At 34.0% G+C, this 18,454-nt stretch overlaps 1 long non-coding RNA gene across 1 annotated transcript; it reads right to left on the bottom strand.

Moving 5' to 3' along the window:
• Positions 1-10,313: 10,313 nt before the first annotated feature.
• On the bottom strand, positions 10,314-15,199 carry LOC147654115 (uncharacterized). Its single transcript, XR_015284486.1, has 2 exons — positions 12,190-15,199; positions 10,314-11,529 (listed from the first exon to the last, which is right to left on the bottom strand). It is a non-coding gene; the product is annotated as an uncharacterized LOC147654115 (long non-coding RNA).
• Positions 15,200-18,454: the final 3,255 nt, after the last annotated feature.

Here is an 18,454-nt window from a genome sequence, read left to right as displayed (position 1 = left end):
TACAAGGAGAGGAGATGCACTACTACATCACCTACAAGCAGCTGTGCCTTCAAGACAACACGTTTTTACCAGATCTTTTAGGTTAATGCGCTTATTTAACATGTTTGTCCATGTCCCTTGTTCTAGTACACAATTGTACCTCTGATCTTCTCATTTTCTGCATGTAGGAGTCAGCAATGCCTCCTCCCAAGCCCTTGCATGGCTCAGCAAAGGTGGTAGTCTCTTATTACCCGTCTCTCTGGCCTCTTTCCATGTAATTCTTTAAAAAACCATCACACAAGCTGGGCGGACAGGGTTATTTTCCCCAAAAGAACAATGCATCTCTCTTTAAAGAAGCATGATGATGGATCTGTAAATGAGTGGAAAAAAAGAATCACAGGGAGAAAAGACTGTTAATTCAGAAGATTTGGACCCTTTTCCATAACATGCAATAACATGCTTTGGTTCAAAATGCAATAATTGAGCGTGTATTGTTTACTATAAATTATTTTCAAGTGATATTCTAGAAAAGTGTTCTTTTACATCTTAACCCAAATGTAAATAGATAATGTCAAGATATGCAAAGCTATTTACAAAGATAACTTCCCAGATGAGCTGTTGTTGCTGCTGGGAATGAACCAGTGTCAGATGGTTTTGTTTTGTTTTGTTGTTGTTGTTGTTTGGAACAAAGAAACTTATTTCAGGTATCTCTTAAATATTACTCTGCTTATTTTTAAAGGAAGCTTACAGATTCTCCTTTCCTCAAAGAGAATAAACAAGAGGAGGCTACCTCTTTATTCATAAATCCAAGTCCGGTTTTTGGTCAGCTTTGAGCCTCTCCTTATCTCTCTCTCGGCTTCCTCCTGAAGCAATGCTCCCACTGCTTCCCTCACTGTAGAGCTGTTTTCAGACCTGTGTAAATATGCTTGCTCATGTCTATGGATATGTGAGCACATGCATTGCTTTGTTCATTTTAACTCAAGTACAGTAGTGATCATCTCCATTTATGCAAAAAAAAATATCTTCAGTTACTTGGGCCAGCTAATGTTCAATGCTGACCTATGACTGGGCACAAGTCTCCTAACACCTCAGGCACAAATTAAAAAAGGTGCTTACCTGAACTTTGAAACAGCTTGAACAAGACAGAAATGAAAAAGTTATTATCTGCATGGTCCTGGCAGCAACACCATTTAAAATTATGATTTCAGGTCAGAAGGAGTTTGTTACATCATTTACCTCTCACTTAGTGTCTTCATCATCTAAGCAGAATTAGTCACTTTCTAAGGTGATGTGTTTGTTGTCTAAACCGGACACTATATGAGGGACACCTCACCTAGCCTGTTCTTGTTTTCCTCAGGTTTTTTTTTCATATCCTACTGGGATGGTTTTGTCTCCATCCTACTCTCAAGTCCATGTACCCACACAGCAGTCACTGGCCTTTAACTCTGGGAACATGAGCTGACGTCAGGACGCTTCTCTTAGAACAGCTGCGCTGGAGCCATCTTTACAATGCCTTTAAATGTTTATGTCTTCTGAGAAGGGATGATTCTCCACGGAATGGTGTCTTGAGCTGTAGATTGAAGTGGATTGAGACATGGATCATCAAGGTAGAAAAGGTCAATTACTGCTACTAGAGTTGAAACAACCAAATCAATATAATAATAATAATAATAATAATAATAATAATAATAATAATAATAATAATAATAACAATAACAATAACAATAACAATAACAATAATAATAAATAGTAGTAGTAGCAGTAGTAACTAGAGCATCGATTATTACTTTGATAGCTGACTATAGCATAAGGTCATTTACATTTCAGGGCCTATTATATTTTTCTATTGTTTTAGCAATGCTCAGTCTTGGTTTCAGAGTTAAACTATTTCCTTGACAATGTTCTAGGCCTAGCCCTCTAATTTGATATTGGTTTTGATTCAACATCAAAGGATCTGAAAATATTTCAGTCTTCAGGCAATCTTGTTGGTTGTTTAACTCAAATATAAGCTACCTACCTACCAAAAAAAATCTCCCTTCTAAATACTAAAGCTCCTGTAGTGGTGGGAGGTAGGGGAGATGACCAGAAAAATATTTACAACAAATAATTCTTTAGAAATCAATTGTTAAAATTAATATGAAAATTAGTCTGAGTTGTTCATTTAAGAATACGTAAGTTAGGAATGAGAGACCAGCAGATGTATTTATTTTTTTTATATTCAGATATCCTCTTTGGTATGTCCAGAAAAGCCGCTTTCAAGACCTTGTTTCAGACTTTAGCTCCTCTTGTTCTATTGCTCTACAGCTGAGAGCTGTGCGAAATGGATTAGAAGACATGGATGAGAATTTATTTGTGTTTAGAAGCAGCAGTTTGGCAGTGAAATAAAAAAGAAGCAGATTTTTAACAAGTAATGAAGACAGAGATGGTAATCATCAAGTTTTTTAGCCCTTGAGTTTTGCTGTGATGCATGTATCTTGCATGTGCTTCTGTATTGATTTTCCATTCTCACTTTTATAATCTACCCACAGGTAATACTGTATTTCCTGGGAGACCCTTGGCTTCAAAAGTTTTATAAAGAAAGTTCTCCATCCTGTCAGTGAAGGGACCATCCAAAATGTCTTTGCTATATCAAGTGACAAGAGCATTTCTTTACTGGAAGACAAATTCATAGCAATAGACACCTGTAGTTCTATGACCACAGCTGAAGTTTGTATATTATCTCTCACACTACTCTTTCAGGAAAATCTGAAGGAAGATGAGCACTTTTATCCTTCAAAGAAGCTTTGTCATTTAATTCTGAGAACTTAAAATAACTAATGGATTACAGTGAGGGTCAAGGAAACCCTTCACATAAAGGTATCAGCCTGTTTTTCAAATACCATTTTCCTGATGGGTTTCCTCTGAAATTCACATCTTTTTGACTGTTCTGATCTGCAAGTTCTCATAATTTTAATTTCTTTTTACTCCATATTGTTACTTACAATATATTTTCCCTCTCTTTCAGAACCTGGTACTATTATTGGAGGACAAGCAAGTTCACAGAAAATGGGACAAAGCCAGTCAGATTAAAAGATATAAATAGCTATTTAGCAGAATGTCTAGCAGTCAATACTGAATCTGTAATAAGCATAGTATTCAAGTCACTAAAGACTGTTGTATCAGTACAGAAAATTTTGGTGTGTAAACATACCATCATTTAATCCAACTGTCAATAATGAAATCCTTTCCTTATCTGGGAACTGGAATTGTCCTATGGATAAAATTGTGATTAAGACTATCCCAGTATGTCTCTTGCCATGTCAATTATTTTCCCTATTCTTGCATATACCATTATATGTATAGACAAAGAAAGGCTCATTTTTCATTCTGTAAAATGAGAGAATTTCTAATCCCATATGGTGATGCATGTATCACATAATCCCATATGGTACTTGGAATTAGGCCTACTTCTCTAACTTGAAAATCATGGATTCTAGTAGGAGTAAGGAAAATTACTTTTACATACAGTAAAAGTAGCCTATGTAAATGAAGACTTTAAGTTTGCTGACATCAGACTTCTACTGATGACATGTAGGTTTATATTTATGTATTTATGTATGTATTTATTTTTTTATGTGTATATATGTAATGTGTCTCTCCATAAGATATACAAAGATGCCACAAAGTAGTGAAAAAAAATCCAGCATCATATTGATTTCTCAGTCTTTTTACAACGTACTTGTTGAGTTTGTTTTTAATAAATTCAGCTACTTTTTGTGAGCTGAGACCTGTAATTTATAGTAGTTTCATGTGCTGTTGAAAAATACCATTAATTTAGTTACTGTAACTGTCAGATGCTATATTAATCTAGAATGCCCATTATCCAAGCTGTATTAGTTAATTTTATATAGATAAACTAAATATGCTGTTTCTTCCTTTCCTAATAGCTAAATATGCAGGATGTATGGGTTACTGACTATTTATAGAAATGAGCAGTGCTGGGCAGTTTTGTGCAGTCTTGCTTCATTTTACGAACACTTAATAAACCACACGTTTCTTAAAAGCTGCCAGCTAGTTAGTTGTGAAGAGTCCACTCTTGACACTCGTACAAGAAACTGTTCTCTTCATATATTGAGAATGCATTGCTCTATGTCCCATTGAGGACTTGTAAACAGAAGGGAAAAGAATTAAAAGAATTTCTAAATTTTACTTGTTAGACATTTTTTTTCTTTTGAAAAATAGTGAAATCCTTATTTTTTTAAGGTACTTTGAAAAGGAATTTTTTTTTTATATATAAATTGTGAGATTTACAGAAAAATATTTTAACTGAACAAAAAATCAAAGTTCTTGTTGAAAGAATGTCAATACACAACTTTTTTGTTTTCTTTAATAGGAGGAAGTTGTGATTTCTTTTTATCTAATATATATGTAGAAAATTCTTATTTATCCACCTTCGTCTGATTCTGAACATACAACACAGGATGCAACAGGAATGCAGAATTGGATACCATCCACAGTCCCTATGTCATCATTGTTAACTACCTTATTTATGAAAACAAACACCCCTCTTAAACTCCTTTCATCATTTTTTTAAAATAAATTAGATTTATGATATTCCCCCACCTTTCAAGACTTTGAAATATACTTTTGTTCATTTGTTTATAGGACATATATATTTAGATAACTGGTCTGTAACTGATATAATGTATTCATTTACTCCAGAGTAATTAAAGGTCTGCAAATATACACCAGCAGTGGTTTGGAGCATAACAATAGTAAACTAAAATCTTCATAAAACAGGAAAAGAGAATCATGATTCTTTAATATCCATGAAGCTTCTTTGAGAATGTCTCTGAAAAGTCCCTTCTGTGAGTTCAGGTAACTGCCCATGCCTCAATTCCTTCAGCATTAAAAATCAAACTATAGTTGCTGCCATGCTATGCTCAGCAGCAAGTTAAAAAGCCCAGATTCTCTTTTTCATCTTAACTACTGTATTGAATTTTTATTCAATGCCTAAATATCTATTCAGAGTTAGTAAGAGTTTTGCTTCTGATTCAAAGAGATGTTAGTTGTCTGTAATTTAGTTGAACTGAAACCCTCTGTTCTCCTGGAGACAACGGCCAGCAGTAATCAGATCCAGTGGTAAGTGATCTTCTGGCTGTGATTGACATGCCTCTCACCACATCCTTTAGTGTTTCCAGGTTATAAAATTGTTTGGTTTTGAGGGTTCAGTTATGAAATTAAAGCAACAGTCTTCATTTGTGTTACTTGGTTTAGTTGGAGGGGCTAGTTAAGCTAGTTAGATACACAGCTAACTAAGGCTGAGACTTGTTAATATCTTCAGAATTAAAATGGTCAAAAGGCTTATGAATATGTAAACATATGTAAATATATAAACATTTATGTTGATAGAGTTCAAAAGCAATCGAATGGTTATTGTAGTGCCAATGGAACCACACATGCTCCACAAGACCACTCAAGTGTACTTAATTTTTTAAGGAAAATAGAGAACCAATTATTGATTTTTTTCAACTAGTTCTACTTACAACAATTAGGCATGAGAACATGCAAGAGATAAAGGTCTTCAAGGACAGGGAGTACACCCTGATCTTACTGACAAGTAAACATGGTAGAAATTAAGAGTCAGCTGTAATAATAGAAAATCAGAAGCTCTAATTATTTAATGAATGGGAAATTTTCAGCTATTGAAAACTGATGAAAAAATACCAAATTGGAAATGAGCTGATTTATTCCATTGTAGTCCATAAACATAACAACTAAAGATTTCCATAGAGTCATTAACTCATAAATGTACAAGCTATTCAGCGAAGTACACACTACTCAGTGAACAGTTGCAAATGCTTCAGATACATAATACTGGCAAATTACTATTGCTATGGAAACCTTAATCTGCATTCTCCATTTATTTTTATTTTAGGTTTACAATGCAAATAGCCAACAATACCATTTTCTATTGCACTTTCTCTCCACCACCCCCCATTTAACTTAAAAGGAAAACAAAAACTGTACTTAAAGGTTTACCACAGCAAAGTATGCAAGTACTTTTTTTTGGTATCAGCTCACAGAATATTTGGGTTTTTCTTCTATGTTACTTCAAACCTGCCTCTTAAAATGCATGTATTTCTCCCACTTAAAACTAAAAATATTTAGAATAAATATTCTGAAAAATTGCAGATAATGGGCAGTAGCTCCACCAATACATGGCAAACTCAAATGTTCAAACTCTATATGTGCATTCACTGTAAATTGCAGTTAGACCCTGATGATCCCAAGAATTTCTTTTCTTTTTTTTTTTTTTTTTTTTTTTTTTGTGTAGTGCACAGGTTGCCTTGCCATGCACTGGAAGTTCAGCTTTTCCAATATGGATTTAACAGTCGTGAAGAGAAGCCTCTGTGTACTGCATTCACAGTACCATATACTGAACTAATGCCTTCTGTAACATCACAATTTCTTGGACATGATTTTATAAAGTGTTCAACACTATTTCCATCTGGGACTTCTCACAGGACACATTCTAGATTAGCTTATGCCAAGCACTGTTGCACACATATAAATCTAAATCTATCAAATTATGTCAATGCTGAGACAAACCTCAGGACCAATTCCTGACTCCCATTTCATTAATTAGGACACATCCCTTATGCCTGCTAAAATCTGAGCATAACTTAAGATGGTAAAACTTAACCACACAAATTGCTATATGTATCAGGAAAAAATCTGGAAAAGATCAGGAAATAAAATCAGTTGTCTCTGGTCCATGTTTCTAGCACTCTGGTTTTGGCCTCAGGATAAACAAAGGTTTATTGGGTGTCTCTGGCTTGGCCAGTGGTATCTTTTGCTTCACAGCACACTGGTTTCATTGCTTTCATGTTAACTAATCATTAATTAATGAAGAACAAGTAAATCTAAAACCATTAGAGAGTGCCAACATAAAATAATGAAATAAAACCTAGAAGTCTTATTACACTAGTAAGAAAAGGATTCTTTTTTCTCTTAAATCTGAAATACCTTAACTGTAAAACTCTCATTTTACTCTGACATTTTGTTTTCCAAGAACAAATAAATCTACAATTTTTGAAAGAGAAATGAGAGTATTTTTCAGCTCTTCTGCTTTTTTTATTCTCATTGAAATTCACAGAAAGAATTCAGTTCCACCTAACTGCCTTCTACTTCTTCTAATCATTTCACAAGTTTCCTTAACCTGGAATATCACAAACAGGAAATGCCTTGCCACTCTCTACTAAATGTGTTTTGGTATCTGGAGGCAATGATGTTGGCAGATAATACATCAGTGCAGATGGCAGTTGGTGTTCAATGTAAACCACAGGTCAATGTGCCACACTGTTAGTAGCCATAATAAATTATTAAGAGGAACTACCTATGACACTTTCAGGATGTGTGTTAGCCCTACATGGAATGTTTTCATCACAATTCATAAATATCTTCTTAATTGCATGCAAAGTGACACAATTGTGCAATAATCTATAGCTGTTCAGAATTTAACCAGAAATTATTGAAGGAACAATAAAAAAAAAAGAAGTCTTTCTGGTTTTTGCCACTTTAACCTTTCAGGCTGAAAAACTTGACTTAGGCAATTCATTTTAACTGCTAAAAGGAGTTTTTGACCGAAATGTGAAATGTACAACCTATCTCTTAATTTTTGCATGAAAACAAATTAAATGTAAATTGATAAAACAATTCTGGTATTTCATCTAAAAATTTTATTTTCCAAGGCTGCCATTCCATTTCTTTTTGAATCAAAATGTTTTTTTAGTACCAGGAAAAGACAGTCCTAGGTCTTATATTGTTATTATAAAATAATTGCTTTCTTTGAGCAATAGCAAACACTCAGTAGGTTCCTAGACTCTAAATAGCTCAATTTTACCAGTAATTCAATGCAAACCAGCTGCTGTTCACCTAAATGAAAAGGCTTTCCAGATACATATGCGTGTGCAGTCTATACAGCATTTGATCTCTATGATCCCATGTGTGTACTGTAATACAGTCTGGGTGGATTACTTTTGTTGTGAAGGACATCATTGATCTGATTGACTCAAGGGAATAACCCTGTAACCTCTTCAATAGATTTTAGCATCAGCTAAATATTGCCTAAATATTTTTTTGTAACCATTTGTAATGGATAGAGAAGTTTCAACAGTTTGGATTAGTTAAAAAATTTCTGTTGAACTACTTAAATGGTCGTTCATTATTACAGACATTCGTACTTCAGTACTTCAGTTGTATTCTGAGATATAGCCTTTCCTCATAGGGCAAGTAATCCACTCGCAACCAGCCTGGTGGCCATCCTTTAGGTTGCCCCAGCTTGATGATGTCTTTCTTGTTTTGGGAGAGGAACTGTATGCAGTAGTCTGTATGTGGCCTGAAAAATGGAAGACTAAGGGGGATATTCAGCCTCCTGGCTACAGTCACTTCAGGTCACTCTACTCATGTCTGTTTAGACATCTATCAGTATCAGATATCTCTGATTTTCCCAGAGACCAAAGGAAGGAAAGTCCTTTTGTCACAGGAGCACCTTCTAGCTTGCCAGATACCGTCCTTTTTTCTCCTTTAGAAGATAGATGCAACAGTTACCTTCTCCCTTCATCGGACAATGTTTCCAATCTTCACAACCTTCCAATTATCACTACTCCATGATATATGAATAGAAAATATCCCAGGAAATCATGTCTGGCTGGCAGATGGGTGCCTCCATATCCTGCAGGAGGGAATCTCTGATCTCTGTCACCCATCACTTCCTTCTGGAGTTCATGCTCACAGAGTACTTTGAAAACTAATCAGCACATCAGAATTTCTGAGTACATACACATATACATACACATATACATATACATATACATATACATATACATATACATATACACATACACATACACATACACATATACCTTTTTTTTTAAATATTTAAACTATGGCTTATATGTTTTGTTTTTGAAAATTATTTTCAAAATCATGTTGATTTACACTGATCATGAGAAAAGTTAGATCAAAACTATGAGCCCTTCTAAAATTCAGCTCTATGTGTGCAAGTCTCTTCTTATTTATTTGAGTAAAATAGATAGCAATTATTTCACAGAAATGACACTTATAATTTTTGTTGAAAAGCTGTAACTAGTTTTCACTTCAGCGATTTCACAGTAAAACATCTCATATCCCTGCTCCTTGGCAATGCCTATGTGCTCATGTTTCTCCACATGTTTCAGCAAGTCATATTGAACCCACAATGACTAGCTTTTCAGATTTCTCTCCTGTCATATTACTGATACCTTTCACTAAAAAAACCTGTCAGACTCATAACTTCAGTGTACCACAGTTTTACTTTCTATTGTCCCCAACTGGTGTTGAAAAGTTTGACTTCAAAGGTCTGTAGAATCACCTGGAATTCTTATTTGGTGAACATGGCATCAATCAAATACAAACACTTTATCTGCATAGATGAAGTAGATATTTGTCCTGATAAGATCTGTGGCACAATTCATCAAAGGAATTTATCTACAGATACTGATATTGAATGAAAGATATCTAATTGTGTGCATTGTACTAATTCACATTTTGCAAAAGTATAATTAAATGTAAATGTTGGATATTAACTATTTGGTTTTATTTAAACTTTTCCCTTCTTCCCTCTTTTTCCCTTATTGTTGTAGTATCTCTCCATAACCATAAAATCTCTTAATAAACACAAATTTGTTTTCCCTGCTTAATCAATATATATTCTCATGCTAAATAAAATTTTCTAAATTTCTAGGATTTTTCTTTATTTAAATTGTAGGGTTTTCAAAATATCAATTTAATTTATTGATCTGTCTCAAAAATAGTATGACATATATTTAAATTGGAATGAAAGTGACTGTTCCTAGAGAAACTAATCTTGGCTCCATAACAAAGCAATCCCACTAGTAAACAAAATAAGAAAAATAAAGGGGGAAAAAGCCAAACAAAACAAAATGTATGAAAAAACCCCTTTACTAATTTCAGAATATTGAAGATACAGCATATATTACATTTCGTCTTGGTGACTGCCTCAGAAATATTAAAACCACATATAACCAAAAAAGTTGACAGATTAAGAATTATTCTGTAAACAACCAACCCTCTGATACTTAAATTTTTCCTTCTTCTTAGCTTTCTCAAGACACCATCCCAGACTTATCATCTGGAACATCTTCTAATCAATATACAGTGAGTTAATTTTTTTTTTTTTTCCCAGATTTAAATTGTCATATCACTCCTGGAATTTCTACAGGCAGCCACAGTTCTAATATCATACTATAACTCAAAACTGCAGAGTTTATATGGTCTGGTTTCTTATTATGTTTTTTTATTTCATATTCTATTTAATGCTTGCCCATCAGGTTAAAAATATAGTCTTAAGCCTTATTACAGTTTTACAGATATCATTGTAAATATCATTGTAAATTACATCACAAAATAAGAGAAAGGTTCAAAGAGGAAATATATTTAAGTATTACCTAAAAGATTCTATATTCCATTAAACAGTTTATCATCTAGATGGGTAAATTTCACAAGCTAAGTAATGGACTTCCAATTTTAAAACTTTCCAATTCATCTTCATAACTGTCACAGCTACTGCTAGTTATTTGTTGCATGCACAAGTTTATCCAGATGCTTATATGGACTCTAAATTGATTCTGCATACAGCATAAACAGCATGCTTCTTGGGCATTTTCCTGGAAATCATTAGAACTTCTTTGCATCTCATGACTTTATTATGCTGGACCTATAAATGTGAGCAAAATTTGCCTTTAGTTTAATTTTATTCAGATCTGAAGTACAGATTTGAAAAGGATAATGACAGAGAAACTACAAATCTTCCAGAAATGTATGGAATAAGTCTGAGCCTTGCCTTCAGTGATTTCAGTCTTTTGTGGCTCACAGAGGCAAAAGACTCACACAATGACTACAGCTAGTGACTGATCAAAGTCCCAAACACTTTGTGCTCTCCAACAGACATAAACATATTCTGTGTTCCTACTTGTTCTAAGGATAATAAAGACAATAGGGACTGCCCGTGTAGGTTAATGTTAGAATTTGCAGTTTCTTAGCTCTCTTTCTCATTGCATTAACCCTAACATCATATTCTCTTTCTTTACAGGACTATTTTTCCTGTTTATTATTGTAGCATTCAGCTTGAAAATATGGTGTGTTTGGGTTTGTTTGCATACACTCTAAAACTCTAAATTCTGTCACTGGGCTTCGGATTGCATCATTTCTCCCAGTTCCAACTAAATTTGGTGTCATACACATTACCCTGATTTTCTAAAATATCCCTGTTTAATCAGTAAAAGAAAGATACAATGTCAGAAAAAGAGTGCATTTTTAGCTGAAGGGGTTTTGTTCCCTAGTCCACGAGATGGGCTTAAACAAATAAACAGAAAGAAGAACTTGTGCTGAAGAGCCTTTTCAATTTGCTTCAGTTTAACTAAAGTGGCAGATGGCAGCCATCTCTGTTCTTCTCCCAGTTCTGCTCTCTGCATGTCTTCTCTCTGCTGTTCAAAGGAACTCCACACTCTATACAAATTTCAGAAAAAGGAATATTAAGGTGGTAGCTGAAAGAAGTGCTTTCATGAAAAGCAGGAAGCTGCTTTGTGGAGAAAAAACAAGCTTGTTGTTGACAGAACAGGACGGGGCAAAGCAGTGTGGGTTTGAGTGGCAACAGAATGCACCAGGATTTGAGTATCACCCTAAAGCACTTACTAATATTGACTAAGCCTAAATTACAATAATACTGAAACAAAAATGGAGGCAAAGGTTTTTGAGTTTTTACTATATTAAGAACAATTTCTCATATCACATGGTATTTTGTTGAACAGGAAATTCAGTTTGTGCACTTTCCAGCACCAATTGTATATTAATATTTTGCAAATACTCATTTGTTTTTAAAAAATAATCATTTCCCTGTGATTGTTTGTTCACTTTAATTAGCATAATAATTCCAAATTAATGGCATACATTCTGGTATGAATATCTAGTGGTTTGGCATACAAATTTCTTAGAATTTAAGTAAAACCAGATAATTCTCTAGCTATAATTTTTTTTCAATTTTTAAAACACATTTTTCATCAGTAACTATATACATTTTCAAGAGGTAACTTCCACATTTTAATTTCTAACAAATTTATCCACTGTAAAATAATGAAGGATTCTATTTCCTACTGTCACTTCACTTACTAGCAGTTTGCTTCTGGCATATCTTAGGTTTGAATATCATTCAGATGCCACTTTGCTGGGTGCTGCGCATATGCAATAATAAGACATCCTGAACTATCAGACTTTCACTAAACACAGAAAATAGGAGAATGGTAAGTTATTGCTTTTAGATTAAAAAATAAAATTGCTAAATACCTATGCAAAATGAATTTGAAAAAGGTTATGATTTTTAATTACTTTGAGTTTTTATAATTTAGAAGGAATATTGCTTAAAAGGGAATTTTTCCTTTCCATGTTACCTTTCACTTAAAAAAATTTAAATTGAAGAACAGAATCAAAACACTTACTCTCTTCCTTTTTCCTCCCTGAAAATTAAAAGGAAAAGTTTAATGATAAAAGAGAAGTGAAAGACAGGATAAGAATGAGAAGTGGAAGGTAAAAGATGGATGCAAAGGGAATTTTTTTAATCAATTTTCCAGAAGATAGGAAAGTAAAAGCATGGAAAGAACATTTAAAATCTTCAGTTTGACACTAGTTGCTTTTAGCTTCCTCTCTAAGATAAACAATGATGAGAAGCAGGGAATCAGTAGAAAGACAAGCCCTGAAATCCTAAAAATAAGTTATGATTTTGAAAGTACGTACATATCTCTGTTTCAAAACCACTTTTTTTTTTTTTTTTTCACCATTTAAAGCAAAAATGAATTCAGGGTCAAAGTGTTGACTAGAATATTTTAGTGGGATTTAGCTTTCTCACTAAGTTTATGCAGCTACACTCCTCCAATACCATTTATCATTGCAGCTGATCAGGAGATACATACTTGAAGGAACACATAGAACTGCTTTACCACCCATCAATTGGAAGAGTTAGAGAAAAAAACAATACCAAAAAAAAAAATGTTTATTTGTCCCTTTATGTACTTTTCTCCACATGAAATGTCCTAATCACATTAAGAGAGGGATCAAATAAACAAATTCTAAAATATAAAATCTTTTTTTAAAAAAGTTTTTTAAGAAAGATAAGCATGTGTTTCAAATATTTTTGTCTAGTTTTATCCATAAGGAAAATTCCCCCTTTATTTTATCCAAGCAATCAGCTGAATCTTAAGTTTCATGAGGGTTGGTTTTTTTGGTTTTTTTTAGGTAAAGAAAATATTTTTGCGACTTTCTTACCTCTAAAAGTCAACAAATTAAAACAACCACTGTTACTTAGAATCTCAAATCTCATTTTACCTAGCACTCCAGTGTCTTGTGGCTAAAGCAGTGTGTTGCAAGACAATGGCTTATATTCACAGATTCACAGAATATTCTGAGTTGGAATGAATCCGCAAGGATCATTGAGTTCAACTCTCAAGGAAATACCTATGGAATGAACCCAAAACCTTGGTGTTATTAGTACCATGCTCTATTCTGTCTGTGGGTCTTTCTCAATGCCTTCCACAGGTAGGTAGTTTTCTTAGTTTGTAATGCATTTAGCTCCAGCAAATACTGGCACAGTGCTCCATCTGAATTTCTGTCTTAGGGAAACTCCTTCTAACAACAAAATTTACTTCCACATTTGGAAGCTGTCCTGTGTTTTGAATGCTGGCTCCTATTTTTCAATTTTCTATTCCACGAAGTAATGTATTTCTCACATCTATCTGTACCTCTCACATCTATCCTGGATATATGGCAAAAGTTATGTCCATAAGCTTCAGAAACATTTCCATTGTCTCTGAGAGCAAACATCAAGTTGCTCATAGGCTTGCAGGGCTGGCTTCTGAAATATATCAAGGATTGAAAGCTTTTTCCTTCTCAAAGGGAAACTTCTGCTTTTCATTTCCATCTGCACTAGCCCACACTCCTACAGCTTACTTAAAACAAGTGCTGGTGATAATTTGTTCACAAGATAAACTGATTTACCTCATTAAAATGGCAAAAAAACCCTTAAGTTTGCAGAAGATTAGAAAGTAAAACAACAACCAAAAGCCAAGAAGGATTGCAGGGAGGGCTAAGTAAGGTTAAAGATACAGAATGTTAAAGCCAGTACCAGAAAGGAGTAAACAATTCAGCTGATAGCAGGAATAAGTACAGGAAGGAAGCAAAGAAAAGATTACTCAAATGAGCTTATAAAAAGGTAATTTTTTTCATTTCTTTTTCCTTTTTCTGTTACTGATAGCCAGTAATTTGGCACAAATGTAAAGAGAAATCAAAAAAAAATTAAACTGAGCAGGCATTGTCAACTCATATTTAACTTTGAAGTCTGTTGCTTCTACAACAGACTTAAGAAGGGATTGTATGTTTTTTTCCAACTATACAGGCTATTCTAAGAAAAGATATTGCATCTACATACGTATCACATCTTTTCACAGTACAACAGACTGCTTGATTTGTCGATTATGATCCTAAGGCTGCCTGTAATATGCCAATATATAGATACCAATCAATGTATAGATAAGACATTAAAAATTGTTAAGTTTTGTTGATGGTGCCAGTTTCAGTTGAAGGTAGTAAGACAATAGCAACTATGCTCTCTTTAGCAGAGACAAAGCCTCTGTCAGAGACAGGTCCTCTGTCAGAGAATTAGGATCTGTGACAGTTTGCAGAGGACAACAAGCACTGCTTAGATCTTCTATGAAAAATTGCATCTTGTGCCACCAGTGTGTTAGAAAGCTCCATGCTGGTTGCCAGTTGCTAAAGCTTTTGTACAGAAACTTCAATCCTATCTGAAGTATAAGAGAGATCTGGAGATGACTAATAAAAAACGTATGTAAAAAGGTTGAAGATGCAACTGAGGTAATGGGGTACTTTATAAATGGGGAATTAGCTGGGAATCTACAATTTAAACAAGTGCCTCAAATAATTGCAGAAGTCCTGGCTAACTGACAAGACCTGAAAATTCAGCTCCTTAGAAGGAAACTGTTAATACTTTTCTATGGTAATGTATGACAAAAACTGGGACTTGGTGTCAGGCAAAAGAAACTGATGGCTCTAATCTCTTTGTCAGGAAGCCTCACCGAAGAGAAATAGTGACAGCCTCAATCACCCCTGAAATGAACTGTTTTAACCAACTATTCCACTTACCTCTATTGCCAAATTCATTTGACATATTGTCTGTTCAAGAAAGGTCACAGAGTAGACTGTGCCAGTGATGAATCCCCCTGCTTTCCCACTACGTCATAAGGCCAAAAATGTTCCTAGGTCTCAACTATGGATATGCCAAAGGTCATTCTTTGGAAAATCATATTGGAGAATCACTGAATTGTTAGGGTTGGAAGGGACATCTAGAGATCATCTATATGTTTTATAAATGATTTCCCAAATCACGAATTCAGAAGAAAAGAAGGAAGTCTGTTGATCTAGGAAAACACACAAAACGTCTTCTATGGCCCAGAGAGAGTGAAAGAAACAGTTTTCAGCATGCTTTTTTGCAAAAAAGGCAAGAAGCACCACTCCATTTGATTTGGTCCATTTTATCCATGCTGCTTCAAAACTGAAAAATTCATTGGTATAATCTCAAAACTGCATTACAGAGCAATTGATCAGTTGAGCAAACGATACATGCTGGGGCCAGTGTTAAACAGAAACTAAACCCATCATGGTTATAAAATAGTTTGGGTGACAGCTGTAGTCTTTCTTTTTGCCAAATTAATTGTTTGTTCTTGTACATCTACTTCGCATCTGCCAAACCTATTTTAAAAATACCAAATATTTGAATTTTCAGTGCTTTCCCTTAGAGACCATTCCACAGCCTAATAAATTTAGCTTTCAAGATGTAAAAGACTAATTTTGAGTATTTTCACTCTCTTATGTACAGTTCTGCCTACATTCACTCTCAAGCCTAAATTAGCTATTTTCTTATCCTGAAAATTTGTTTCAGAGTTTTGCTATTCTAGCATTGCAAGTTTTAAATGATACATGAATAACCTACATCAGGGACCAACTGGAAGTACTAAAGTTGGAACTACTGACTGTTTCTAAATATTGAATAATCTTGAGAGAATGAGAGGAAACACATTTTCCTTCAAAGGCCTCTGCGGAGAGAGCCCTCTTAGCATGTGTCAGATTACATCTCTGACATCCCTCTGGGTGAGCCTCAACACTGTTTAACTTCCTTCCAGAACAGTACATAGCTTGATGTAAATGTTTACCTTTTTTATTTTTAATCAAATTGCATGCATTTTTCCCATGAATTTCACTACAATGTTTTTTTCCTAGTGCATTATATTTAATATATGCTGAGAGTGCTTTGGAGATGAAGTCTAGTCAACTGAATGTATTGTTATTTCATATTTTATTTCTCTCAATCTGAAAATAATAGCCAAAAATTATACATATATTCAATATGATCTTCTGTAAATCAATCTTCCAGTCATCCTTTAGTCTTAACAATACCCAGAACAATTTTTCTTTTTTGTGTTTGCTGTATTCTAAATAATTTTGATCATTCACTTTGTGATTGACTGCTTTGCCTTTTATTATTTGGCACCATTACTGCCTACTCATAATCCGGCATTATGACTTCAGACTTAGCTGGCTGAATGGATTTTTTTTTTAGTACACATATTGGAAAAGTAAACAAATTATTCTGTCATATGATACATTCAACAAGTCAGAAAAAAGATCATCAGGAAGTAAAAGTATTGATTTATGCTAATTTCTCTTTTGCCTTAATGGTTACAATCAGATTACAATCTGAATTAATAATAAAAATAGAAGGCTACCTGAAGCATGGTACAGATATAGTGCTGTGTCACTTCCAGCTCTTTGAAGCTTCAGGAGTATGAGAAGGTTCAAATTTCTGAATTGATAGCAGCTAATAAATTAATATACTTCAGCTGGTCATCTTGATCCATTTTTAGAAATTAGAGTCTGTTATGAAGTCCAGTTTTGGGTTATCCAGTAGGAACTGATTCAAGTTCAGAGGATACAAGGAGGTTCTATTAGAGGCAGCAGCTGCCTCTGATAATTGTTGGTTCACCATCAAACTTCTCCTTGCTTAAAAGCAATAATATCCTTTCTGTGGGTAGTGAGATATCTGTTCTCATACTTTAGTTCAGCAAATTAAAGTTAGTAAATGCATTTTTAACTACGCAAAATATTCCTATTACATTAATTCTTTCAAGTATTTCTGTCTTGTTCTAAATGCAGAGAATGTTGTCTTACCACTCTGCTGTTCCTGAATTTGTATCTTCACAAATCTGTGAGTATTTAAATCTAAATCAGTATTTAGTTTAACTAGAGGTAACCAAATATGTTCCTGTAAAATAGGATGTCCCAGTACCCTGTTAAAAATAGTAATTTAAACTCTTGCCAGTAACTGATATTAAGGTTAACCACCTCCTCAGGAATTGCATTAAGCTTGAGGATGATTGATATAACCAAACCCAATTTGAGTAAAGTAATTTAACATGCAGCAGATGATATTCACAGATGGGATTTCCCACTTGTGTCACTTTGGGGAAAGAGTTAGTGTTATTAAAAAAAATCAATCATACCGTTTTTTACATACTTACTATAGGAAGTCCCCTAAAGAACACTGAAACTGCCAAGATTTTTGTTTCAACACATTTAATCAATGCTTCTTGAGACAGAGACAACCTTTCTGAAGAAATCAGAATTTAATCCAACTTAATTTATACCTTTTTTTTTTTTTGGATAGTAATTTTTCCAAACTAGAGACAAGCATTGAAAACATATTGATTTAGTTGCCTTCTTTGATTACTTTTTTCAACCAACCTGTTCACCCTTGTCACACGCTAACGAGCAACTGTTCCACTTAAACTCTTATCAGATCATCTATAAGTAAAATTACAACTAAAATTACATAGTTAAGAGAAAATGTATTCAAAACACAAACTCACATTTTATTCTAGGTGTATAAGTTAGTATAAGGAAAAGGATAAAACTCATGGACTTTCAGTGTTCGTATGTTAAGGGTGTGACTGGAAATATGAACCAGGAATTTGTATGATGAAACCCAAAATACAAAAGCAATAAATTTTTATTGTTCTTATTTAAATAAATACAACCGTTTATGTAAGTAGCAACAGATCAGAATCCCAGTGTTCACAGTATTCAATAAATACAGGAGAAAATACATAGCCCCATTTCCCAGAAGCCAGAATAAGAGCACGCCTCATAATTTTGAGTATTTACAGTTTTATCAAGAATACTGTTTGTTTGGGGGTTTTTGTTTTTAAAACCACATATGTAAGACAAGGACATTGAATATAACATTATAATATATCCTAACAAAAAGAAGCACATACATCCCTTCTTGCCTGACAGCAGAAACCTACATGTTTCC

This window comes from Cyanistes caeruleus, chromosome 3, assembly GCF_971803275.1.
Source record: "Cyanistes caeruleus chromosome 3, bCyaCae1.hap1.1, whole genome shotgun sequence".
NCBI classification, from domain to species: Eukaryota; Metazoa; Chordata; class Aves; order Passeriformes; family Paridae; genus Cyanistes; species Cyanistes caeruleus.
Note: the sequence above shows the minus strand (reverse complement) of the source record. Positions and strands in the feature narration are given on the sequence as shown.